The sequence below is a fragment of the Nicotiana attenuata genome, chromosome 6 (assembly GCF_001879085.1).
Source record: "Nicotiana attenuata strain UT chromosome 6, NIATTr2, whole genome shotgun sequence".
NCBI lineage: Eukaryota > Viridiplantae > Streptophyta > Magnoliopsida > Solanales > Solanaceae > Nicotiana > Nicotiana attenuata.
The window spans coordinates 81,318,121-81,334,348 of NC_031994.1; positions in this window are offsets into that span (position 1 = coordinate 81,318,121).

A 16,228-nucleotide genomic window follows, 5' to 3' on the forward strand; every position below is an offset into this window, starting at 1 on the left:
CTTGAAATATATTCCCTTGTTCTCCAAGTGGGCGCCTGACTTCAACAAAATAACAAACAAAGAAAATTTCGTGATCCAGTTTGGTGGCTGGGCGCATCATGTTACCAAATATTAAAAATTTGAAAGCTAAAATTTGAATTGTACTCCCTTGTTCTCCAGGGGGCGCCTGATTGCTGAACTTGAAATGTATTCCCTTGTTCTCCAGGTGGGCGCCTGACTTCTGAACTTGAAATGTATTCCCTTGTTCTCCAGGTGGGCGCCTGATTTCAACAAAATAACAAACAAAGAAAATTTTCTGCCCCAGTTTGGTGGCTGGGCGCATCATGTTGCCAAATATTAAAAATTTGAAAGCTAAAATTTGAATTGTACTTCCCTTGTTCTCCAGGTGGGCGCATGACTGCTGAACTTGAAATGTATTCCCTTGTTCTCCAGGTGGGCGCCTGATTTCAACAAAATAACAAACAACGAAAATTTTCTGCCCCTGTTTCAATCAAAGAAAGATCTTGTTAATATAAAATGGTGGTTAGTTGCTGGCATTCTTGCTGGGTATATCCCGGCTGCTGAGCTCTACTCCGACTTGCTTCCCTGGACTTGCCTTGAACCGCTTCGACTTCCTGACCGACTTTTAACCCCGTGACTTTAATGACCCAAGTGTTCTATCCCATATTGCTGTTTTTATGTTTCTGACCCCTCTATCTGAAACTTTGCTTCTCCCCCACAACTATCTGATCGATCCACTGATGAAACTTCCGGTGGTCCTTTGCGTCTTACTTTGCATTTTGACATCTTTGGTATATTTCGGCCCTGGTGTGCTTTGCAACTGGGGAACTGGTAGTTAGCCTTGACATTCCTCCCTTTTTGTTTCAAACAGAACTGACACTGAAACATCTTAAAGAACAGACCTCGAAAGAATGAAATGCAATGACCTCGAGGGTTAAGGATAGAGAGAATCCAAAAACAGACGATTTGTAACGAAGAAGGAGAAGAAGACTTATCTGAGTTGAACAGCTGGTACCATTGATCATGCCATGCATTTTGGATTACCCGGCCCAATCTGTTCAACCAATCAACTTTCAATTGCCACATTTGTTGCTCCAGACTTTCATAACCTGATTTTCCACCCAGACCCTAACCTCGCTCATCCTGCAATGTCTTGAGCAGATTTCAACCATAGACTTGTCTCATTTGCCCATCTGAAAACTCACTTTCGCCTTACGGTGCCCGCGAGGGTTTTCACCAATAAGACTCTCTCATTTTTGATTTCTCTCAACTCACTTCGCCTTACGGTGCCCGTGAGGGTTTTCACCAATAAGACTCTCTCATTTTTTATTTCTCTCAACTCCCGTCGCTTTACGGTGCCCGCGAGGGTTTTCACCAATAAGACTCTCTCATTTTGATTTCTCTCAACTCACTTCGCCTTACGGTGCCCGTGAGGGCTTTCACCAATAAGACTCTCTCATTTTCATCATTTTCTTCTTGTACCGGAGTGTTGCCCCTGACATGAATCACTTTTACTTGCTCGTCTTGGCACTTCTTGAAGACTGATCGGAAGGTCTTTCTTTGGACCGTAATGAAGGCTTTTGGATGGGGTTAGAAAGAAGGGTATCAAAGGATCAAAACAATTCAACATGGGTTTAAAATTACAACTTTCGGAATCATATTTCTCACGACAATCACAACTTCTGCCCCAGTTTCTTTCTTGGGGACTTTTGGACTTTTATTTTGGTGTGACTGAACCTCAGAGAGAGGCTGCCTACGTACCCTTTTCGGGATCAAGTCAAACGTAGTTCAGATCATAAAATTACTTCGTTGTTGCAATTTTTGCTTTCTTCTACTTTTCCTTTTCTTTCTTTTCATTTCTTTTCTTTTCCTTCTCTTTTCTTTTTCTTTTCTTTTTTTTCTTTTCTCTTTTTTTCCTTTTCTTTTCTTTTCTTTTCTCTTTTGTTTTTTTTTTCTTTTTTTTCTTTTGCTTTTTCTTTTTCTTCTCTTTTCTCTTTTCTTTCATTTTCTTTTACTTTTCCTTTCTTTTCTCCCCCTTTTTTCACTATTTTTCTCTTGTTTCTCCCCTGCTCGGGTTTGCAAGTTTTATTATTGATTCCGAAAGAGGGGTATGAAAGAAAATAAACAAGGCTCAAAGGGGGTAACAAAGGATAAAGTGTTCAGATAGCAGAACGAAATGCCTTCGTCATTTCAATCTTCAAAATATGCCAAATACAAACAAATACAATTAATCAAAGAAATCATACATAGTATCTTTTGACCGCATCGGAATTGATAGCCATTTCTATACATTTTCCTTCCACATTTGTCAAATATAGTGCACCATTAGACAACACTCTGGTTGCAACAAATGGTCCCTGCCAGTTTGGGGCGAACTTTCCTTTTGCTTCAGCCCAATGAGGCAAAATACGTCTCAGCACTAACTGTCCCACTTCAAACTTCCTCGGACGCACTTTCTTGTTGTATGCTCTTGCCATTCTTTGTTGGTACAATTGGCCATGACACACTGATGCCAATCTTTTCTCATCGATCAAACTCAGCTGTTCCAGGCGGGTTTTCACCCATTCATCATCATCGATCTCAGCCTCCGCGATAATTCAAAGGGACGGGATCTCCACTGCTGCGGGTATCACTGCTTCGGTGCCATACACCAATGAATAAGGAGTCGCCCCTACTGAAGTTCGAACAGTGGTGCGGTACCCCAACAATGCAAAAGGCAGCTTTTCATGCCACTGTTTAGAACCCTCAACCATTTTCCGAAGTATTTTCTTTATATTCTTGTTGGCCGCTTCAACCGCACCATTTGCCTTAAGGCGGTATGGGGTAGAATTGCGATGGGTAATCTTGAACTGCTCGCATGTCTCTTTCATCAAATGACTATTGAGATTAGCTCCATTGTCTGTAATGATCACCTTTGGTATCCCAAACCGACAGATAATATGTGAGTGCACAAAATCCACCACAGCTTTCTTGGTTACGGACTTGAATGTGTTAGCCTCTACCCACTTGGTAAAATAATCAATGGCTACCAGAATAAACCTGTGCCCATTTGACGCCGCTGGCTCGATCGGCCCAATGACATCCATTCCCCAAGCAACTAAAGGCCATGGTGCCGACATTGTATGCAATTCAGATGGTGGAGAATGAATCAAATCTCCATGTACCTGACATTGATAACACTTGCGCACGAAACTGATGCAATCCTGCTCCATAGTAAGCCAATAATAACCTGCTCGGAGAATCTTCTTTGCCAATACATATCCACTCATATGAGGTCCACAAACTCCCGCATGTACCTCGGTCATGATAACTGTAGCCTGTTTAGCATCTATGCATCTTAATAAACCAAGATCTGGAGTTCTTTTATACAACAATCCTCCACTGAAGAAAAATCCACTTGCCAAGCGTCGAATCGCTCTCTTTTGATCCCCTGTGGCCTGTGCTGGATATACTCCCATCCTAAGGTATTCTTTGATATCATGGAACCACGACTCACCATCAAGTTCTTCTTCCACCATGTTACAATAGGCATGCTGATCTCGGACCTGAATCAGCAAAGGGTCCACATAAGCCTTATCTAGATGATGCAACATTGACGCCAAAGTAGCCAAAGCATCAGCAACTTCATTATGAATCCTTGGAATATGCCTGAAATCTATTGATTGAAACCATTGACAAAGTTCATGTAAACATTGCTGGTACGGTATGAGCTTCAAGTCTCGTGTCTCCCATTCCCCTTGAATCTGGTGCACCAGAAGATCCGAGTCACCCATGACCAAGATTTCCTGGACACCCATGTCTATAGCCAACCTTAAACCCAAGATACACGCCTCGTATTCAGCCATGTTATTGGTGCAATAGAAACGAAGTTGAGCTGTAACAGGGTAGTGTTGCCCCGTCTCAGAGATAAGTACTGCTCCTATCCCGACGCCTCTGGTGTTGGCAGCCCCATCAAAGAACAGTTTCCATCCTGGCTTCTCGACTTGCTCTAATTCATCGACATGCATTACCTCTTCATCAGGGAAGTATGTCTTCAAAGGTTCATATTCTTCATCGACTGGATTCTCGGCCAGATGATCGGCCAACGCCTATGCTTTCATTGCAGTCCGGGTCACATAGACAATATCAAATTCCGTAAGCAAGATTTGCCATTTCGCGAGCCTCCCTGTGGGCATGGGCTTCTGAAATATGTACTTTAATGGGTCCAACCGAGAGATGAGATAGGTGGTATATGATGACAAGTAATGTTTCAATTTCTGCGCCACCCAGGTTAAGGCACAACACGTCCTCTCAAGTTGCATGTACTTCACCTCGTAAGATGTGAACTTCTTGTTGAGGTAGTAAATCGCTTGCTCTTTCTTTCCTGTGATGTCATGCTGCCCCAGTACACAACCAAAGGAGTTATCCAAAACTGTCAGATAAAGGATCAAGGGTCTTCCCGGCTCCGGCGGGACCAGCACAGGTGGACTGGCCAAATACTCCTTAATCTTGTCAAATGCTGCCTGATATTCATCAGTCCATCTGACCCCAACATCTTTCTTTAGCAGCTTAAAGATGGGCTCACAAGTCGTTGTGAGCTGGGCAATGAACCTGCTGGTATAATTTAACCTCCCAAGCAAACTCATCACCTCTTTTTTGTTCTTTGGCGGCGGTAGCTCTTGAATGGCTTTGATCTTGGACGGGTCTAGCTCAATACCGCGTCGACTTACCACGAACCCCAACAGCTTCCCGGACGGGACACCAAAGGCACACTTCGCTGGATTAAGCTTGAGGTTGTACCTGCGGAGTCTCTGAAAAAACTTCCTCAGGTCCTTGACATGGTCACACTGCTTCCTCGACTTTATGATCACGTCGTCTATGTAGACCTCAATTTCTCGATGTATCATGTCATGGAACATGGTGGTCATCGCCCTCATATACATTGCCCCTGCATTTTTCAACCCAAATGGCATGACCCTATAACAATACGTTCCCCAAGGCGTGATGAATGCCGTCTTTTCCGCATCTTCCTCATCCATCAAAATCTGGTGATAGCCCGCGTAACAATCCACGAAGGAACCAATCTCATGCTTTGCGCAATTGTCAATCAATATGTGGATGTTTGGCAGTGGGAAGTTGTCTTTTGGGCTTGCCTTATTGAGATCACGGTAATCAACGCACACTCTGGTCTTTCCATCCTTCTTTGGCACAGGCACAACATTGGCTAACCAGGTGGGATACCGCGTGACCCGGATGACGTTTGCATCAAACTGCTTGGTGACCTCCTCTTTGATTTTCACACTAATATCTGTTTTAAATTTCCTTAGCTTCTGCTTGACAGGAGGGCATACTGGGTTGGTGGGCAATTTGTGGACCACCAAATCGGTGCTTAAGCCAGGCATATCATCATATGACCACGCAAAAACATCTTTGTACTCAAACAAAGCTTTGATTATCTCTTCTCTGAGCTGAGGTTCCAAATGGACACTTATTTTCGTTTCTCGTACATTGTCCTGATCCCCTAAATTGATTGCCTCCGTGTCATTCAGATTAGGTTTGGGTTTTTCTTCAAAATGGCTTAATTCTTTACTGATTTCTTCAAAGGCTTCCTCATCATCATATTCTACCTCGTCATCACACTCAATTTCTTGTATTACTATTTCGGAGTTAGATTGGCATTCAAGACTAGGCCGAAGACCCTCATGCATGACACATCAGTGAAACCAGCATAAAAGGGACTGTACAAGAAGGAAAAGAAAGACAAAAATAAAGACTATCAGGAATGAAAAAGGAAGGAAATTGCATTTCATTAAAATTTAAGATAACAAGGTTTAACTCGTCCAAACAGACGGAACATAGCATCCGAATTACAACCTTGGAAATAACCCAGATTAAACTGAAAGGAAATCAAAACTGACTACCAAGACTCCCTCCGGGTAGGAAGAGGAGTAGCTTCCCAATTATTAAGCTTTGCATGGGGCCATACGAACTGCACATCTGCCTTGCTTGGACCTTCTCCTGCCTCCAGCATATTCACCTCATCAAACAGCTTCTCAAACCTCTCAATCAGCTCCTTGTCGGGTTCAATCACAGAATTAGGCATTGTCGTTGCTAGGCGCTTCTTAGTACCAGGCCTGACAAAGGAACGGGAAAGGCGGGGAATAGGTTTTGGAAGGGTCCATGCTCTCTTCTTCATCTTCTTAGCTCGCCTTATATCTGCAGCAGTGGGCTTGAAGCCTAAACCAAAAGTATCCAGGTTTCCAAGAAGAGATACCGGCTGTACGATGCCTTGCAAAGAAGCACCCAAACCTTTTCTAGGTATGAATCCATTCTTTATCATTTCCGAAGCCATCATGACGGATGCAGCAGCTACCTTTGGCACGGGAATACACTCTCCTTCCGGGATGTTTTCAACTGATATCGTGTCTAAGACTTGATAAACCCATGGACCTTTGTCGTCCTCAGCTTCTATGACAGGCATAATGGTATTACATGAACTATTTTCCCCATGCACCACAATTTCCTGCCGGTCCCATTCGAATTTGACCATCTGGTGCAAGGTAGATGGTACTGCTTTTGCTGCATGAATCCAGGTTCGGCCTAACAAGAGATTGTAAGAAACAGCCACGTCGAGCACCTGGAACTCCATAGTAAACTCAACCGGTCCTATCGTCAGTTCCAACACTATGTCCCCAACTGTGTCCTTTCCTCCTCCATCAAATCCTCGCACGCAAATGCTATTCTTGTGGATTCTTTCACTGTTCACCTTTAACTTGTCCAGGGTGGAGAGAGGACAGATGTTTGCACTGGACCCGTTGTCAATCAATACCCGGGTGACCACAAAGTCTTCACATTTCACCGTGAGGTAGAGTGCCCTATTATGCTCAGTGCCTTCCAAAGGCAGCTCATCATCAGAGAATGTAACCCTGTTAACTTCGAAAATCTTGTTTGCTATTTTCTCTAGGTGGTTCACAGAGATCTTATCCGGCACGTGGGCTTCATTCAAAATTTTCATCAATGCCCGGCGATGCTCGTCCGAGTGGATCAATAATGATAGCAGTGAGATCTGTGCCGGGGTCTTTCTCAGCTGTTCTACAATGGAGTAATCTTGCGCCTTCATTTTCTTCAGGAATTCTTCTGCTTCTTCTTCAGTTACGGCTTTCTTTACTGGCAATGGATTATCTTTGGCAGTTTTAGCTTTTCTTAGCTCTTCAGGGGCAAAACATCTTCCTGAGCGGGTAAGCCCCTGAGTTTCGCAGACTTCTTCTTTGACCTCCTTCCCCTTATACATTACTGTCACTTGGCCGTAATTCCATGGAACAGCCTTTTCACTGATTACTGGTAACTTAGTTATTGGCTTGATGATAACCGGCTCTGTGCGAGCACCTTTCACGATCACAACGGGCTTGGCAACCACCCCCGACACCACCACTTTAGCTGGCTCTTGTTTTACTGCGATACTGCTCGAAGACTCCTTCATGACCACCACAACTGGTTCTTGTTTTATTGCAACACTGTTCGAAGACTCCTTCTGTAACACTGCAACCGGTTCACTAACTGTCTCTTCTACCTTGATCACTGTCCTCCCACTAGTTGGCTTCTTATTCAGTCTGTCCTCACTAGCCCTGATCATCATTACGGTTTGTGAAGGCTTCTTATGCTCTCCCTCTTGTACTAACTCAATCATATGGGTCTCGTGATGGGTTGGCAATGGATTCTGAGTGATGTTAGGCGTCTCTGGGGCCTGCACTTCAATTCGGCGGGTATCAATGAGCTCCTGGATGGCCGTTTTCAAATGCCAGCATTTTTCTGTGTCATGTCCCGGAGCACCCGAGCAATACTCGCAACTTACCGAGTGATCCAGATTCCTTGGGGGAGGATTTGGCAATTTGGGTTCAATCGGACTCAACATGCCCAACTGTCTCAATCTGTGGTATAGGCTGGTGTAAGATTCACCCAACGGGGTGAAAGTCTTCTTCCTCTGCAGCCTATCATTTTTGGAGGCAGGGTTGGGTCGAAAACCGGTTCCAGTGGGGTCTCTGTAGGCTCTCGGGGGTGGGTAGGTGCTTTGAGTTGGGTAAGTATTTTGTGGAGTGGGTGCGCGCCATTGCGCATGGGTATGAGGTTGGGGGTATGTTTGGGCATGGTGGACAGAGAAGGAGGGGGGGGGGGGGTAGCGTTAGGACACTAATATACTCGAATTAACCCACTTCCCAGCCGTTGGATCAAAGATCCTCGACGGCTGGGATCGTTTGGCGACAAGAAGTCGTCGTTTTGATTTTAAAAAGGCTGGACCGGGTTAACTTTGTGGATTGGGCCAGACTGGGGGAAGGTTTGGAAAGGGTCTTGGGCTAGCCTCAGATTTCGCCCAAATTACGCTAGCCTATGTTTTCTTTATTTTCTTTATTAAATCCTTGTCTTTTGTTTTCTTCTTTTCCGTTTGTTTTTATTTTTTTATTTTTTTTGAATTTTAGACTTTATTAAATGCAAAAAATTAAAAATAGTCGAAACCTGATTTAATTCTAAAACAAGACTAATTAAATTTCCTAAAATTAACTAGGTCCTAATTTTAAAAGAAAAATTAAACAAAAGTAAAATTCAAGGAACAAAAAATTGTAAAAGGATTATTTTTGTTATTTTTTTTCTCTTAATTTCGATGATGTTCAATTAATCCAAAATCTAGAATTAAGTCCTACATGCAAGTATGCTATTTTGTAATTTTTATTTTTATGACAATTAAAAATGCACATAAAATGCAAACAAAACACAAAATCATGCAATTAATTCCTAAAAATTCAAATGTGAAAAGAAAATTCTAATTCTAATGAATTCTATAGGAGTAATTTAAGCGCGGCAAAAATCACGTGCTCACAAGCTTCATCTAAGTTTGTAAAGGTCCAGAAAATGTGAGATGAAGCAGTGAAATTTGTTGCTCATGTCAGTTCTCTTTTGTTCTCGTTTTGGACTGAAGGTCGTCGGCTGGTCTAGGTCTGTTTATGGGTTGGTTTCCGGCGAGCTGGTTCTGCTGTCTCAGGCGACGGAGATGGAGTCTTAAGTAACTGGGTTCAAGGGTGTGTTTTTCCGGTGAGTTCATCGCAACAGCGAGAGGGATGAGAGAGACAGTGAGGTGAGGGAGATGGGATGAAGGTCGTTATGGGGTGGTCGCTGGTTGGGTTTGGCTGTTGTTGAAGAAGAAGATGGAGAAGGGTCAGCTATGGGTGTTTTCCGACGTTAGGCTACTGAAGTTCAGTCTTCACGAAGAAGACGATCACACAAGGTTGAAGGGGGTCCAAAATTTTTCCAAAAAAACGGCGCTGCTGATTTTCATTTTTTAGAAGATTGCTTCTTCATTTTTTGGTTTTCTTTGATTTTGGAAGAAGACAAACGACGGATCCTGTTTTTTGGTCTCGGTCAATTTAGGGATTAGGTACTATTATATAAGGGTAGGGATTAGGTTAGAGGTATGGGCCTAGGAATTATGGGCTAGGTCCGAAATTAGGCCTAAAAATAGGTTGCTCGAGCCCAAGTTTTATTCTTTCCCCGCGAACGAGATTAAAACACGATCTCATTTATTAATTAGTCCGATTTAAGTAAAATAACTGTTAAAATAAGATTGACTGTTAAAATAAAACTATTTTTTTGTGGTATTTTTCAAGATTAAAAATGAATACAACAAATTAATGAAACTATATTATTATTTTTTTTGTAATTTTCATTTTCATTAATAAAATAAAGTAAAAGAGTCAAAATTAATTGAAATAGCTAAATTAGGCCTAAGTTAAATATTTACGTGCTAAAATATAAAAAATCTTGGGAGGGTCAAAAATCACATGTCTACACTAACCATTTCAGCCCTTATTCCAGAATTAAATAACCTAAAAAAGAACTTCCAAAATAAAGCTAGGAATAACCACTCAATACATCATCTCCAAAAAAATTGCGCCTTCCTGAGATGGAAAAGAAGAGACTATTTTTAAGCTGGGACATTCATATCACAATTAATCAAAGGAAATAGAAATTAAGTAGCATTATACCTTATTAACAATATATGCAACACCAAAGAAATCCTGTCTTTCTTTTTTAGGACTTCAAGACGACAAGTGATGGCACGTTTTTGTTCTTCTGCCTAAAAATCATTACAAGATGTCAACCAATAAGTTATCAATCAGATGTTAGTTTTCTATTGGAAAAACACTAAAGGCACGTCTCTTGAAAAACAGTGCGTAAGCTTGTCACTTATGAAATGGCGCGCTAGAAAATAACAGAACCCTACTCCAACATAGCCACCAAGTAGTTGATCTTATTCTTTGTTGCTTCTGATAGTAAGTTCCACTTCTTCAACATTACTCCTGGAATTCAATAGTTAATTACTTAATAGAGCGGGATATTGAAATTTCGAACCATAACTTTGTAGCTTTGACTCATTCATGATATTCCTCTCTAACTTCCATGGTATGAAATACTTTATACCTGAGTATAATGGAATTTTCGGAGAAGGTAATTTTCAAAACTAGGAAATAACATTTCAATATACACAGGCATAAACAAATCACTACAAAAAAAGGCAGTCTTGACCAATAACATCAAAGCCTCAACAACCATCAACATTCTTTCAGTTAAAGAACAATGTAAAGAAGAATGCAAAATAGACAGATGTACAAGTTCATCCAATTACTGTTGACAAATTTAATTTTTCTAGAACTACAACTTAATAATTTGATGGAACTTCTATCCTACTTCAACTACAATTCTTAGAGATAATTGTCAATTTAGTAGAGCTTCTGAAGCAGCCGATTGCTATAAAACAATTTCAAATGCTCCTCTGTTAAGTTTTACATCCAATTTCAAGTTTCATACTCCAATACAACATGGAAAACTCATGTTCTTGAGAATTCAGTGATGACTTCGCATGATATTGAGCCCTAATTTTTGCTTTGAGGGAATGCTGACCCGAGGTACAACCTCCTATTTTAAGAGCGTTAACCAAAATTTTAAGAGAATCAAAACCATAAACTAGAAACAAATAAAATTAGAGGGGAAGTAACTTACCATTTCAAGACGTAATTAAGAAACCCACATTCGAATTTTCCGACTCAAAACACCAATCGACAACCATACCTATTGATGGTTTCAAGCTTAATCAAGCAACCACCATGAAAGAAAAAAAAACAGATTTCTTTTGATTTTTCTGGCCACGACTATTGAGCGTTTAGGATAGCTAGGGTTGACTTGAATTGGGGAAAGTGAGCGAAAGAGAAAAACAAAAGAGGGAAATTGGGGGGCAAAGGGAATAAAAATGAGGGAAGCATTGCCGCGCTTGTTTTCATTTAAAATCTTGAAAGAATTAAATATATTTCTAAAACAAATTGGTAGATAAGTAAACACTTTACCAACAATAAAATACTTTTTGCCGCAGTAAAAATACATTATTGCCAATTAATTTAAGAAATTAAAATTTATTTTAGTACCCATAATATAATAAATTTATTATATTTACCTACAATATTATTGTTGTTGAAAAAAAATTTGTCAGCTTTACTTTGTTTTGAATTTTAATGGCCTAACGCTCACTACTATATAACATTTTGTTTTTGTATTTTGGAACTGCAATCCCGTTTTGTGTCACGATCCAGATTTTTCATCATCGGGATCGTGACGACGCCTAACCTTTTAGTTGCTAGGCAAGCCAACAATTAGAAATTAAATACGCTAACTCTTAAACAATTCAGTAAATAACATCAATTATATCATAACAGATTAAAGAAGTGCGGTAGTTCATAATGACACAAATATTTATACACAACTACCCAGAATCTGGTGTCACAATTCACGAACTTCTAAGAGTTACTACAAATACCGGCTGAAGGAAAATACAACTGTTTTCGAATAAAAGAAACAGTAGACTGAAATAACTGGAAGGGGACTCCAGGGTCTGCGAAAGCCGGCAGATCTACCTTGGGTCTCCTGTGGGATTGAAGTCAGCAGCTCAACTCGGGTCAACACGGTCCAGTACCGAAATATGCACAAAAAGTGCAGAGTGCAGTATCAGTACAACCGACCCCATGTACTGGTAAGTGTCGAGCCTAACCTCAGCGAAGTAGTGACGAGGCAAGGACAAGACACATACATAAACATGTGCAGTTAAACAGTATACGAGCAATAACAACTAATAAAAGCTAAACATATAATAACGGGAGGGGAAAAACATGCTGAGGGGAGTACAAGATCATGAAAATGGTAACAGTAAAGAAACATAGCAAACAACATGCTTTGCACCAATGGAGATATTAAACATAGCAAAAACAAGTGCACGGCATCACCCTTCGTACTTTTACTCTCATCCTCACAATAAAAAATGAAAGAAACGATGATAATGAGTATAAATGGCACGGCGTCACCCTTCGTGCCTTACACTCTTTCTGACATGATAATGAATATGAAATGGCACGGCATCACCCTTCGTTCTTTACACTCTTCCTCTAATGAATATGAATATAAAGATGGTACGACATCACCTTTCGTGCTTTATACTCTGCCTCACCAAAACAAGAACAATAACAACCGGGAGATAGAATTATCATTAACAAGTCTCACTTCAATATTTAATTCCACAATGTCAACCTCAGCTTTGATTGAATACTCAATCAATATCAAATTCCGTAAAACATGATAAGAGTTGCCCAACATAAAGAATAATTAGTCTAAGCATGAACAATATGATTAAAGAATACTACGATTACAATAATAAGACTCACTCGTATGCTATGACTTGACAACAACGCATAGGTATCCGCCACCTCACCTATACGTTGTACTCAACAACCAAACACGTAGCAAATAAGCAACAATACCTAATCCCTCAAGCCAAGGTTAGACACAACACTTACCTCGCTCCAACGGCCAACTCAAAGCTCAACCACCGCTTTTCCCTTCACACAAGCCTCCGGACCAATAGAATCTAGCAAATTACCAACCAAACAATTCAATTTAAGCCTTAGGAACTACCTACGATTGTAAGATATTCAATTTAGGCCATTTTTGAAAAAGTCAAATAAAGTCAACACCTGGACCCGCTTGGTCCAAACCGAAATTCGGACCAAAACCTGATTACCCATTCACCCCCGAGCCCGGATATACAATTGGTTTTGAAATCCGACCTCAATTTGAGGTCTAAATCCCCAAATTTTCAAATTCCTAATTTCTACCCAAATATCCCTAATTCCACCATGAAAATCTTAGATTCTAGGTTAAAATTTTGTAAAATAAAGTGAATGATTGAAAGAAACTAGTTAAGAATCACTTACCTATGATTTGGGGAAGAAATAGTCTTTGGAAAATCGCCTCTTGTGTTTTAGGTTGTGAAAATTTGAAGAATGGATGAAAAATCCCGTCTAACTCCCTTTTACACAGCTGCAGATGTCGCATTTGCGATCTGGGCTTCTCAAATGTGAAGGGACCATCACAAATGTGAGGTCCTTCACACCTCTGCTGCTTTCACAATTGCGAAGATCAGTTCGCAATTGCGAACCTGAATCTCCGCAAATGCGACTGAAAGATTGCATTTGCGATCAGTGCCCCTCCCAACGTTACTTCGCAAATGCGAAGAATCCCTCGCAATTGTGAGGACTGCCTGACCCATCTACTCTTCACATTTGCGATGAGAAGCTCGCAAATGCAGAACCTGCAGAGTTCGCAATTGCAATGCCTGATCTCGCGAATGCAAGATCAGAGGCCTGCAACAAGATCAATTATATTTGCAAATCTTTCCAAGTTCAAACTACTTCGTAGCCTATCCGAAACTCACCCGAACCCTTGGGGCTCTAAAACAAACATGCACACAAGTCTTAAAACATCATACGAACTTGCTCGCACGATCAAATCGCCAAAATAACACATAAAACTACGAATTTAGCACAAAATCACATGAATTTCCCAAGAACACTTCAAAATTCCTAATTTCACAGCCGGAAGCCCGAATCACGTCAAAATAACTTCGTTTCTTACCAAATTTCACAGACATGACTAAAATATGTTATTGAACATGTACCGGGCTCCGCCAAAATATGAATCCGATACCAACAAGATCAAGCATTAACAATCTCTTAAAAATCATTAAATTTTCAGACTTACAATTTTTAATAAAAATTCATAACTCGGGCTAGGGACCTTCGAATCTGATTCCGGGCATACACCCAGGTCCCATATTTCGATACGGACCCACGGGACAGTCAAAACACGAGTCCAAGTCCGTTTACCCAAAACGTTGACCGAAGTCAACTAAATCAACTTTTAAAGGCAAAAATTATTATTTTCATCAACTTTTAACGTAAAAGCTTTTCGAAAACACGCCCGGACAGCGCACGTAAATCAAGGAGGAATAAAATGAGCTTTTAAAAGCCTCGGAACATAAAATTTGATTTTAAATTATAAGATAACCTATCGGGTCATCATATTTTGTATCAATTCAACTTTGCTCTACTTATGTTGACTAAAATTATAGTGCATGTATTCGGCCTTCATTACTTCTATCTATCCTAAAACACATACCCTCTTATATGTTTCTATATAGTTTAAGTTTTTGGTTGTATCCGAAATTGTAAGGGTTATTAACCGCCACAAATTATAGTAAATTGTGATGTTTTGCAAACCTCCACTATTTCTTGCAATTTGCGAAGGTTATCAAAAACCTCCGCAATAAAACCGCCACAAAAAGAATTATATAGTGGGAGTTAAAAGAAATGCCATAAAATGATTTTATAGTTGAAGTTTTTATAACCCCATAAATAAGCCTCCACAATTTAACTTATTATTTGTAGTGAATGTATAATATATGCTTCTTCTAACTAACAAAAAAAGCTCTTGCACACTTTGATTTTGCCGGTATTTTTAATCTTTTCGGGTACACATTTAAACTTGTAATCTTGTACAGAGTATACAAGATATTCTCTTACACAGTCACGTGAGCATCTTATGATTTCCTATTTTACTTGTCATATTTGTTAAAAGTAATTAACTTTCCCAAAATATCTGTTATATTAGAAATCAAGGAAGAATTAATGATACTTTCTTCAACCTTTACCCTAGAGTGAGTATTTATTGAAGGAAGATCAATGTAATGAAAGATGAAAGCAAAAATAAAGAGTATAAATTTAATCAAGTAAATCTTATCATTACAAATAGGACAAATAAATAGAAACAAAGTACTAAATCAAAGAACCTACGCAGAAGCAATAAGGCAACAAGGCAAATCTAGTAACGCATTAATATTAACAACACTTTTCTCGTACGGTTATATATATATATATACTTTCGTTAAATGTACAAGTATATTTGCCCGTCTTTTTCACTTGTCTTTGAACAAGTTTCATTGCTTCATATGTGAATGAATCTTATTTTATAAGAATGTATGTTTTACTATTTCTTGTGTCGTAATTGATAGGGTTTTCTGCATTATCATTCCAACTTTTACGCCCATATTTTTTGGATTAAAAGTTTGCTCAACGAAGATTGGGATCGTTAGTCGATTTTTTGATGGTGACACCATGACTTAGGGTACCTTATCATAATAGTCTTCTTGCACAACAACTACTTATGATACAAATACATCTCAGAACATTGGTTAACTTTACAAGGTTTTGCATTAAACAACGTATTAAAATTTGCAACCAAAAAAAAAAAAAGAAAAAAGAAAAAAGAAGAAGGTTTGAAAACTTAAAAATGTTTACTAGCTCTCTATGGGAATATATAGGAGTGTAAAGATTAAAGTACTTCATATGTCTTCTACGGAGTAATGAAAGTGATCCGATGCAAAAGTAAGTAAGGAAGGATTAACCCAAATAGCCGCTCACTCAACCGCTTAAACTAAAAATAGTTGATTGAGGTATAATATATGTATAATTTATATATTATATATGTATAATTAATATATAATCTATGTATATGGCTAGATAAAGTTCATTGCATCTGTATTCCTATCCTCCTCTTCTTTTATACATACTAAGCAACTAGCAAGAGAGACAGAGAGATTTTAGACTGTATTTTCTTGTCTTTATTTCGAAATAAAAAAATTAAGCTATGTCGTGAATGAGTAGGCCTCCCGACTTTTAATCTTCCCCACATGGAAAAAAGGGTAAATAGCCACTTTTTTTGGACCGCTAATTGATATTGTTATTTTAAATTTATTAAATATTTAGCCGCTTTTTGATGCAAAAATAAAATTTGAACAAAAAATGCAAATACGAAAAATTTC